Below are 11,088 nucleotides of genomic sequence, written 5' to 3'. Positions count from 1 at the left end.
TGAAATAGAATAAAATGAAATGGTGGAAGTAAAATAGAATTTGAAGAATTTACAAAGAAGTAAAAAATATAGTAGAAAAAAATTAAAGAAAAATAGTTTTAGTAAAAACAGGAAATAAAAATAAATTTTTTCTCTTTCTGTATTCAAGAAAAGAAACAAAAAAGAAAAAGAAAAAAAAAAAGAAATTGAATAGATGGACCAGCAAACAGACTGAAATATGATTGAAATTACATTGTGTTCCCCTAAAAGTCAAACTATGAAGCACTTTATAATCCATAAAATAAGCAGGTAGAGAGACTTGTGGTGTTCCTGAAGAGCGAGTTTGGCCCAGTTGGGCAGGGCTTAGTGTAACGGCTCCATTCTCCACTAGATGGTGCTGCTTAGCTTACAGGGGTGGATTGTGGCGCTTGTAGGTGTGTATTCACGTGCATGAGAGGGGTGAAAATGGTGTCACCCAGCTACCCAGTCTCCAGTATTGGAACTCTGTTCTTCTCAGTCAACAATCATGCACCTGTCCTCTGTATCTGGCTTCTGTCTACTCCCTGAGTCTACACTGTCTGTGACCAAGCCATCAGGTTGTCAGGTGACACCTCCCTCCTGAGTTTTATCTCAGATGCAGCTGTGTTTTCTGACCCTCACTTCTGAGGGACTGTGTGCTACTGCCGATGCCCAGAGACTGTGGCTGGGTGCCAGCCCACCCCAGAAAAAGTTCACACAATCATGTAGCAGAAGCATTTCAGGAATTATGGAAAATCACAACACATATCTGGAACCAGGCTTCAACCTTAATGACCTTGTTCCAGCACCAGTGAATATGGTTATTCTCTGGGGTCTGCTGGGACCTCTGGGGTCTGCTGGGGTGGCCACATGGACTCTACGAAATGTCCTCCCAGCAGCGGAACCGCCTCTCCCCATGTGGCCTGAGAACTCTCTGGACTTCATTCTACTCTTGGGGATTTGCCCTTCTCACCAGAGCACTGCCAGTTATCGAGCTGTGGAGTTTCAGACTGTGCACTCCCTCTGTTTATAGAGTCTTAATGGAATTTAAACCCTCTCCTATCTCCTTCTCCCTTTTTTTTTTCAGTCTCTGCAGCTGTTCCCACTTTTCCACTTTCTCTCCAGCTACTCTTCTTTTTGGGGGAGGGGTGCTTTTCCCATATTACTCCCCCCCCCCCACTGGTCTCTGTTCTCTCTCCACAAGCAAAAGCAGTCTGCCTTGCAGCTTCTCTGTCTCCCAGTTCACCTGGATGTGCCCCATACCTGCCGAGTTCTGTGGTTCAGGTTGTGCAGATTGTTGTGCTAATCCTCAAATCAGTTTTCTAGGTGTGTAGGATGGTTTAGTGTTGATCTGACTGTATTTCATGGATGCTAGCTGCAAAAAAATCTTCCATGCTTTTCCACCATCTTGGCTCCTCTGCCCTCAGGGAAAGCCTTTCTGAACAAGGTCTGTCAATATGTTTTTCCACTTACAGCATTTATAAATATATGCATGAATACAAATTGTGATGTGTTTATTTATTTGACATCTGTCTCTCTGGCTAATCTATAAGATCCATGAGGGTGGGGGGCATTGTCTGTTTTACCTTTCATGGTACTCCCTGTACCCAGTGCTGCCACAGCCCAAAGGGTGCAAAGTACCCTTTGTAAGGATGATTGATATATCTATAGGAAAATTATTTTAGTGCACTAATTTGTTAGAACAAGGTACTTTATTACCATCTGCTAGAAAGTTATTATAGCAAATATACTATATGCTATTTATGATGTGACTGGTGTTCTCTTAGATACAGTGTTCTTGCACAGTGCACAAACTGAGCAACTGTACCTGGCAACCCTCCCCACCGCCTACCAGTGGTGCATGGACCATAACAAATATTTGTTAAATGAATTAATTAGCTAATGGGGAAGCTACTCCAGGACTAGGGTAAGATCAATGGATTTGGAACATAACAAACTGGAATTTGGATCCTGATATCTCTACCAACTTGCTGGCTTTGGGTGTAAGATGACGTTCATGACCCTGACCTCCTTTCAGGCTTATGAGGATCCAGTGAGATCAATGTGCAGAGCTAATCTACCTGGATCATAGAGCTTCTGTGTAACAGACCCAGTTGGTCCCACACTGTCTCTTGCCCTCCCTCTGCCTTTGGCTATAGGCTACAACCTTCTTGCCTCTCATCTAGTGCTTCAGCCGCTCTGCCTCAGAGCTTTCTCTAAACTTTTCACTTACTCAACCCTTGAAGGCAGTGCAGGGTGGGATTGCAGGGGGTAAGGAGGAGGGTTGTTAATAGACCAGGGACACCAGTCCTCAGTGGGGAAGCAGTGCCTGGATAAATGCCCAGCCTTTCATTCTTTGGAGAGACAATTCTGAAGTGCACACCCTACAGCTTCCCAGAGAGTCCCCAGCAGGGTAAGCCTCGGTTGCCCACAGTGGTAACCAGTCCAATACCATTGCCAGCTGTTTCTCTCCATTTCTGCCTCCCTCTCCTCCCTCACTCCAGCTTCCTGGAATATAATCCTAAAGAAACCTACCATACCCAAGTCCTTGCCTCAGCTCTGCCTTCAGGAGAACAACTAACATACCCATAATCAAGGAAATCAGACTCTTAGGATCTTTTCTATTTTCTTCCACTGCAATGTCCTTGAGGAAGAAGCTGTGTTTTCAGCCTAGTCCTTGGGATGCCAGGGACTTTAAGGACAGAAGTGTACTGTGTGAGTGTAAGTGTGTGTGTGTGTGTGTGTGTGTGTGTGTGTGTGTGTATGTGCACATTCCCAATGGGATCCTGGTGGGGCTTGGGCTCCTTTTAGGGGAAGAGGGGAAGAAATGAGAGAAGTGGAGGTAAGGGTGGAGCCCAGGAGATGCCCTTCTGATGTTTTTGCCTTGGAAGTGGTTGTCAACTGCTGGGAGAATAGCTCATTATTTCAGACTGGGAAAGAGGTGGCAGCTTCTCTGAGGAGCGCTGACTGGTCTGCCTATTCTTTCTTTAATTTCCATATCAGCTATCGCAACAGAAATTCTACATAATGAAGCACCACACAAGTCAGTGACTAAAAAAAAGTCATTTATTACTGTAATTCATACTGCTGGCACTTTGCTCTAGCCTGGGCATCTATGCTCCATGTGTCTCTGTTCCTTCTCCTGGCATCAGCAGGCTAGCCTGTGCTCACCCTTCTCACAGGGACACCAGAGCCCAGAAAGAGAGCCCTACTTTGCAAGTGCTTTCACGTAGGTCGTGTTTGCCAATATCTCAGCCAAAATAAATCACATGACTGAGGCTGGGTGGGGAATTACTTTCTGTGCATAGCAGATTAAATTGCAAAGGTGGACACAACAAGGGGGAAGAATTGGAGCTATTAAGCATTCTACCTTGGGATAGGGGAGCCTCTCCAGCTTTTCTCCAGAGGAAGAGTCTTTTTCTACAAAGTGTAATTTCAGGGGCTATGACAGTGACATGGTCAGAGCCAGGGAGTGGCCATTGCCTGACCTTTAGAACAAAGTTGTCCACCATTAACTTTAACCTTGGCAAAGTCTGCTTCTGCTGGAACAACTTACCTTGCATCTGTTTAGCATACCCACCAGCCTGAGATACAGGTGCAGCCCTTTCACCAACTTTTCTGATTATCTGTCTAGCAGGAAACCCAGGGCTCCCTGACACCCTTACCCTGATGCCTTGGCTTTGGAGTCCAAGGGCCAGGAAGATGAGAGTCTTCGCTAGTCACTGCTTATTTCCCTTAGAGAGCAAACAGTAATCATGTGGCCCTCCATTGCCTGCCATTCCAGAGCTGACCCTCTTCTCCTTGCTTTTTCCATAGTTACCAGTCTGGACTCTTTACTTCATGGGAAGTTATTTTCTGGAACCCAGAGGCCTTTTGTCACCCATAGGCTCAGGAAGGGACATCTTAATTATCTCAAGGGTCCTCATCCTGTCAGAACTCTAAATGCAAGGTCAGTCTTAATGCTTTTCCTCCCTTTGCCCTTTTGTGAGTTTGCCCTCCATCTCCCTACCTCCTTTTCCCTGGAGACAGTGGGCCAAATATCCTATTACACCTTTCCTCAGGGCCTCATCTTCCCTCCCATTGAAGGGGCCACTTAAGCGACTTCTCAAAAACAGAAAGACTTTTTTTCATTAGCTTGAGAAGCTGGCTGGCAGCTTTTCTTGAAAACAAACATAATCACTTTTCCATTTCAGCATGTTGGTGCATTTGTTTATGTTTTGCTTAAGGTTGTGTTTGAGCTCAGGGCCCTGAGGTGAGAAAAAAAATGGAAATCTACAGGTCTGGGTCCCTCCCCCACCCCCAGGGCCTGTGCTGCTGTGACATTCCACACCCCACACAAGAGAATCCTTTAGCTCATTTTCCTGTCATCTTTCCCAGGCCAGGATCCAACTTGTTTTGAGTGTGTGGCTGACCCCAAATGTACAGCCCTGCTCTCTGTCCCTGGGCTCTGAAGTCCAAACATCCCCCACCCTCAAAACTGGTTTTAAAAAGCAGGATAGGGGCACGTGGGTGGCTCAGTCAGTTAAGTGTCCAACTTTGACCCAGGTCATGATCTCACGGTTCGTGGGTTTGAGCCCTGTGTTGGGCTCTCTGCTGACAGCTCAGAGCCTGGAACCTGACTCAGATTCTGTGTCTCCCCCTCTCTCTCTGCCCCTCTCCCACTCATGATATGTCTCTCAAAAATAAATAAATATTACAATTTAAAAAAAAAATAAATAAAAAGCAGTATTAAAATGAGGCTAGTGGAAGGAGGAAAGAAGAGGTGTGGCTGGGGGACTTCAGAGCTGCAAATATTTAAGTATCTGCAATTGATTTAAGACCATTCTAATTTAGCAGCTGTCTTGGCACAGCTGGCCATCCTGGCACACAGCAGCCATTTAGCAAAGAATGTATTTAATATGATTTATGCAAGCAATGCCATGAAAGAATCCTAATCAAAATATGGTCTTGGAGGTGGCAACAGCATGGAGTTTTTCTCTGTGTTGAGGCTTGGTTTCCCCTTCACCTTTGGAGGGTCTCTCTCTCTCTCTCTGTGTAGCAAATTGTCTCAAAATTATAAAGACAGTGAATTTTGTCTGTCTGGGCCTTGAGTCTCCATTTTAAACTTCCTTCAATCCCAGATATCTCTGCATATCCAGTTTTCTACTAAGTTCTTTCTATCAATCCATTCAAACACACATCTAGGGCTAATGACCACCCTTGTGCTAGACGAGGTGGATATAGGCTCTGTCCTCAGGAGCTCACATTTTATCAGATAATGCCAATTCCCTACCTATATCCCCTGGCCATGAAAGAAGACATATGTATGGTTGGTGAACAGTTTCCATACATACCTACCATGAACCCTTGAATCTCTGAGCACTTTCTCTGGCCAGATACCCATAGCCTATGGTGTATGGGGTTCAGCCCATGGAAAGGGAAGCAGAAGGGCTGAGATCTTAGCAAAGCAACCCTTAGGCGTTTAGGGGTTCAAAATGAGGGGGAATGAATTCCCCAGATTCCTTGGTCTTTGGTAGGATAATTCCAAATTGTGTCCCATGGAGTTCTTCCTAGCGTCCCCTTCACCATAGTGGTGATCAGCTCACTGTTACCTACTTGGTTTCTCCCTTCCATGTTTCACTTCCCCACCCCTTCATTGATTCTTGGGATTACCTCCAAAGTTAAGTGGAGCCTGAAGATGCAGGTTTGAACCCTGGATCAGCACCTGATACATGTGTGATCTTGGGCAAGCCATTTTGACTTCTGAACCCATTTTCCTATCTTTAAAATCTGTTTATATTATTACTTTTTAAATTGAGACTCAAATGAGATAATGCATGTGAAGTGCAAAAAAAGTACTTTCATTTATTCAATACATATTTTTGGAGATCCTACAATGTTTCAGGCTTATAGCTAACACTTATAGAAGACCTACCTGTTTGGGGCACTGTGCTTAGGGCTTCATGCACATTATTTCATTTAATCCGTTCAACACCCTGTGCAAAAGTACTGCCATTATTGTCAAAGATGAAAATAAAGACCATTGGAAATTTAAAAAATAAAGCTGAATCCTTCACCCTTCCCATTGAGGGACTGACTTAAAGTTGTTAATTCTCCTCCTGGAAGAGCTAACAGGGTGTGTCCATTGGCATCACCTGCCTCTTATGTATCTTTAGCCATCATGAGCAGCTCCAAGAAGTCCAGGTGGCCACCTTCTCACTGTGTCCTCAAAGGTCTGCCCTCTGTGCCCACACAACTCAGGTGTTTCTCTGCATCCAAATTCCCTCTTATTCACCATGCCCTGGACACTGCATGACCTCTTCTTCATAAGGCCATTACTTCCATGACATAACTGGCTTTTCTAGCACACAGAAGAAGGCACTTAGAAAAAATGCCAAGACAGAGGAATTTATCCCAAATGAAAGAACAAGATATGGCCATGGCCAGAAATCTAAGCAAAACAGATATAAGTAGCATGCCTTATGGAGAATTTAAAGCAATAATCATAAGGATACTTGCTGGGCTTGATAAAAGAATAGAAGACATCAGTTAGACCCTCATCACAGAAATAAAAAAGTTAAAAAAGAATCAATCAGAAATGAGAAGGCAATAAATGAAATTGGAAACAGGCTTGATATGATGAACAGCAAGCTAGAAGCAGACAAACGAATTAGCAACTTAGAACACAGAGTAAAGGAAAGTAATCAAGCTGAATAAAAGAGAGAAAATAGAATTATTTTTCTAAAATAACCTCCCATGAAGTAAAGAGTCCAGACTGGTAACTAGGGAAAAAGCAAGGAGAAGAGGGTCAGCTCTGGACTGGCAGAGAGAATAGACTTAGGGAATTCAATGAGTCTGTCAAACATAATAACATTCATATCATAGGAGTCCCAAGAGAAGAGAGAGAAAGGGAGGCAGAAAATTTATTTGAAGAAATAATAGCTGAAAACCTCCCTAATCTGGGGAAGGACATAGACATCCAGAAGGTACAGAGAACTCCCATCAAAATCAGCAAAGCAGGCTGACACCCAAGGCATACTGTAATTAAACTTGCAAAATAGTGATAAAGAAAAAATCTTGAGGAAGATGGTGGTGTAGGAGGACGCTGGGCTCACCATGTCCTGCTGATCACTTAGATTCCACCCACACCTGCCTAAATAACCCAGAAAACCACCAAAAGACTAGCAGAATGGATTCTCTGGAGCCAAGCATAGACAAGAGGCCCACAGAAGAGGGTAGGAAGGGTGAGAGGTGGTGCACGCTACACGGACTGGCGGGAGGGAGCTGGGGCAGAGGGGCAGACTGATGGCCAAGCAGAGCCCCGGAGTCTGGCTTGCAAAAGTGGAGGGGCTGGACGGAATGTGTTCTGACAGCAAGCGGGACTTAACATCTGGAAGGTTATAAGTTAACAGCTCTGCTCAGCGAGCAGGAGGGCTGGAGGAAAATGGGAGGGAGAGTTCAGCCCCGGACAACAGAACACAGCTTGGAGGGGAACAAAGGCGCTTGCCAGCGCCATCTCCCTCGCCCATCCACCAGCCAAAATCCCAAAGGGAACCAGTTCCCGTGAGGGAAATTGTTTGCACTGTGCAAACACCCAACGCTGTGCTTCTGCGGATCCAACCCTCCAGCGGCAGGTCTGACTCCCTCCCGGTGCTGCAGAGTCCCTCCCGAAGTGGACCTCTGAAGGAAAAGCGAGCTAAGCCTGCTCCTCCTACCCCTGTGCACTTTTCTGATCCACCCCAGCTAATATGCCAGATCCCCAGCACCACAAGCCTGGCAATGTGCAAGCAGCCCAGATGGTCCACGCCACCTCACAGTGATTCCCAGCCCTAGGAGAGGAGAAGAGAAGGTACACACCAGTCTGACTGTGGCTCCAGCGGTGGGCTGGGGGCAGACAGCAGGTCTGACTGCAGCCCCCCCCACCAACACAAGTTATTCAAGACAGCACAGGGTAAGTGCCCTGCAGTTCTGCACCACTCCAGGGACTATCCAAAATGAAGAAACGGAAGAATTCCCCTCAAAAAAACCTCCAGGAAATAACAACAGCTAACGAACTGATCAAAAACGATTTAAACAATATAACAGAAAGTGAATTTAGAATAATAGTCATAAAATTAATCGCTGGGCTTGAAAACAGTATAAAGTACAACAGAGAATCTCTTGCTACAGAGATCAAGAGACTAAGGAACAGCCAGGAGGAGCTAAAAAATGCTATCAATGAACTGCAAAATAAAATGGAGACGACCACAGCTCGGATTGAAGAGGCAGAGGAGAGAATAGGGGAACTAGAAGATAAAATTATGGAAAAAGAAGAAGCTGAGAAAAAGAGAGATAAAAAAATCCAGGAGTATGAGGGGAAAATTAGAGAACTAAGTGATGCACTAAAGATAAATAATCTACGCATAATTGGTATTCCAGAGGAGGAAGAGAGAGGGAAAGGTGCTGAAGGGGTACTTGAAGAAATAATAGCTGAGAACTTCCCTGATCTGGGGAAGGAAAAAGGCATTGGAATCCAAGAGGCACAGAGAACTCCCTTCAGATGTAACTTGAATCAATCTTCTGCACGACATATCATAGTGAAACTGGCAAAATAGAAAGGATAAAGAGAAAATTCTGAAAGCAGCTAGAGATAAATGTGCTCTAACATATAAAGGGAGACCTATATGACTCGTGACCGATCTCTCTACTGAAACTTGGCAGGCCAGAAAGGAATGGCAGGAGATCTTCAATGGGATGAACAGAAAAAATATGCAGCCGAGAATCCTTTATCCAGCAAGTCTGTCATTTAGAATAGAAGGAGAGATAAAGGTCTTCCCAAACAAAAACTGAAGGAATTCAACACTAAACCAGCCCTACAAAGGATCCTAAGGGGGATCCTGTGAGACAAAGTACCTGAGACATTGCTACAAGCATGAAACCTACAGACATCACAGTGATTCTAAACCCATATCTTTCTATAATAAAACTGAATGTAAATGGACTAAATGCGCCAACCAAAAGACATAGGGTATAAGAATGGATAAAAAAACAGGACCCATCTATTTGCTGTCTACAAGAAACTCATTTTAGACCTGGGGACACCTTAGATTGAGAGTGAAGGGAAGGAGAACTTTTTATCATGCTACTGGAAGTCAAAAGAAAGCTGGAGTAGCCATACTTATATCAGACAAACTAGACTTTAAATTAAAGGCTGTAACAAGAGATGAAGAAGGGCAATATAAAATAATTACAGGGTCTATCCATCAAGAAGAAATAACAATTATAAATGTCTATGCGCCAAATATGGGAGCCCCCAAATATATAAAACACCCAACTCACTCAACTCACAAACATAAGCAACCTTATTGACAAGAATGTGGTAATTTCAGGGGACTTTAATACCCCACTTAAAACAATGGATAGATCATCTAGACACATGGTCAATATAGAAACAAGGACCCTGAATGATACATTGGATCAGACGGACTTGACAGATATATTTAGAACTCTGCATCCCAAAGCAACAGAATATACTTTCTTCTTGAGTGCACATGGAACATTCTCCAAGATAGATCACATACTGGATCACAAAACAGCCCTTCATAAGTATACAAGAATTGAGACCATACCATGCATACTTTCGGACCACAATGCTATGAAGCTTGAAATCAACCACAGGAAAAAGTCGGGAAAACCTCCAAAAGCATGGCCATGAAAGAACACCCTACTAAAGAATGAATGGGTCAACCAGGCAATTAGAGAAGAAATTAAAAATTATATGGAAACAAATGAAAATGAAAATACAAGAATCCAAAAGCTTTGGGATGCAGTGAAGGCAGTCCTGAGAGGAAAATACATTGCAATCCAGGCCTATCTCAAGAAACAAGAATAATTCCAAATACAAAATCTAACAGCACACCTAAAGGAAATAGAAGGAGAACAGCAAAGACACCCTAAACCCAGCAGAAGAAGAGAAATAATAAAGATCAGAGCAGAAATAAACAATATAGAATCTAAAAAAGCTGTAGAGCAGATCAATGAAACCAAGAGTTGGTTTTTTGAAAAAATAAACAAAATTGACAAACCTCTAGCCAGGCTTCTCAAAAAGAAAAGGGAGATGACCCAAATGGATAAAATCATGAATGAAAATGGAATTATTACAACCAATCCCTCAGAAATGCAAGCAATTATCAGGGAATACTATGAAAAATTATATGCCACCAACTGGACAACCTGGAAGAAATGGACAAATTCCTAAACACCCACACGCTTCCAAAACTCAATCAGGAGGAAATAGAAAGCTTGAACAGACCCATAACCAGCGAAGAAATTGAATCAGTCATCAAAAATCTCCCAACAAACAAGAGTCCAGGACCAGATGGCTTCCCAGGGGAGTTCTACCAGACGTTTAAAGCAGAGATAATACCTTTCCTTCTCAAGCTCTTCCAAGAAATAGAAAGGGAAGGAAAACTTCCAGACTCATTCTATGAAGCCAGTATTATTTTGATTCCCAAACCAGACAGAAACCCAGAAAAAAAAAGCAAACTACAGGCCAATATCCCTGATGAATATGGATGCAAAAATTCTCAATAAGGTACTAGCAAATCGAATTCAACGGCATATAAAAAGAATTATTCACCATGATCAAGTGGGATTCATTCCTGGGATGCAGGGCTGGTTCAACATTCGCAAATCAATCAACATGATACATCACATTAATAAAAGAAAAGATAAGAACCATATGATCCTGTCAATCGATGCAGAAAAGGCCTTTGACAAAATCCAGCACCCTTTCTTAATAAAAACCCTTGAGAAAGTCGGGATAGAAGGAACATACTTAAACATAATAAAAGCCATTTATGAAAAGCCCACAGCTAACATCATCCTCAATGGGGAAAAACTGAGTGCTTTCCCCCTGAGATCAGGAACACGACAGGGATACCCACTCTCACCGCTGTTGTTTAACATAGTGTTGGAAGTGCTAGCATCAGCAATCAGACAACAAAAGGAAATCAAAGGCATCAAAATTGGCAAAGATGAAGTCAAGCTTTCACTTTTTGCAGATGACATGATACTATACATGGAAAATCCGATAGACTCCACCAAAAGTCTGCTAGAACTGATCCATGAATT

The sequence above is a fragment of the Panthera leo genome, chromosome E2, assembly GCF_018350215.1.
Source record: "Panthera leo isolate Ple1 chromosome E2, P.leo_Ple1_pat1.1, whole genome shotgun sequence".
Lineage (NCBI taxonomy): Eukaryota > Metazoa > Chordata > Mammalia > Carnivora > Felidae > Panthera > Panthera leo.
Note: the sequence above shows the minus strand (reverse complement) of the source record.